This window comes from Echinops telfairi, unplaced genomic scaffold, assembly GCF_000313985.2.
Source record: "Echinops telfairi isolate 266 unplaced genomic scaffold, ASM31398v2 ScPeMD7_18;HRSCAF=68, whole genome shotgun sequence".
Taxonomy (NCBI): domain Eukaryota; kingdom Metazoa; phylum Chordata; class Mammalia; order Afrosoricida; family Tenrecidae; genus Echinops; species Echinops telfairi.
In genome coordinates, this window is record NW_022103915.1 from 98,465,386 (window position 1) to 98,466,580 (window position 1,195).

Sequence of the window (1,195 nt, forward strand, 5' to 3'; positions counted from 1 at the left end):
TCTACAGAGGACTCAGCTGTCTGCTTCCTTGACTTGCACCCAGCAGCTCTCATGAGTTGAAGGACTGCCAATGTATTAACTGTCTCAAGGAAGTGAGTTGAAATGAGTCATTTGTACTGCTCTGTGGACTAAATAGCTGTTTATTACTTATGTTGTATCTACCATCTATCTATCTTTATAAATATATATAAAATCACAAGTGTCCTGGGTTTGTTTCTCTAGAGAACCCTGTCTAACACAAAATGTTGTCTCAGTACTAGGAAACTATGACACTTAGGAGAAAACATAGGAGTAAATTTCCATGTCCTTGAATTAGGGACTGATGTCTCAGGTAGGATACAAATAGCATACATGACAAAAAAACAGAGAGATAAACTGAACTTCATCAACATTAAAGTCTTTCTGCTGAAATAATACCATAAAAAAGGTAAAACACACACACACACACACACAAGCAAAAAAAAAAAAACAAATCCAGGAAACAGGAGAAACTACTTGCAAATTATATATCTGATAAGGAATTTGCATCCAGAATAATAACTACAACGCACAATGAGGAGCATACTGGTTATACATTGGGCTGCTAACCTCCAAGTCAGCAGTTTGAAGCCACCAGACACTCTGAGGGAGAAAGATGAGGCTTTCTACTCCCATAAAGAGGAGCTGATACCAAGGGCTCAACAGAAAGTAACTGTCTGGAAAAGAGTGATGGCAACATATGTACAAATATGCCAGATACAATTGATATATGGATTGTAATAACCATTTTAAGAGCTCTCAATAAAATTATTTTTAAAAAACCCACAAAGTTACAGCTCGGAAATCCAGAGGTAATTCTACCCTGTCTGATAGGGTCACTGTGAGTCAGAATTGACTCAATGGGAATGAGGTGACAGCTCAAAACTGAAAATACAAGTATCTTCAAGTGGTACAACCACTGTGGAAAACAGTACAGGGTTTCCGCAAAAACAAACTAGAAATAGAGAGAAACGCCAAATGGTTCAGCAACCTCATTTGCTTGTGCTTCATCTCATTGCACTTCAGAGATACCTTGTTTTGTCGAGATTGAAGTTTTGTGGCGACCCTGCAGCCAGCAAGTCTACCGTCACTATGTTCCAACGGCACGTGCTCACTTCCTGTCTTGGTGAGACATTTTGGTGTTTTTCTTTTCTTTTTTTTTTTTCAATTTTATTTT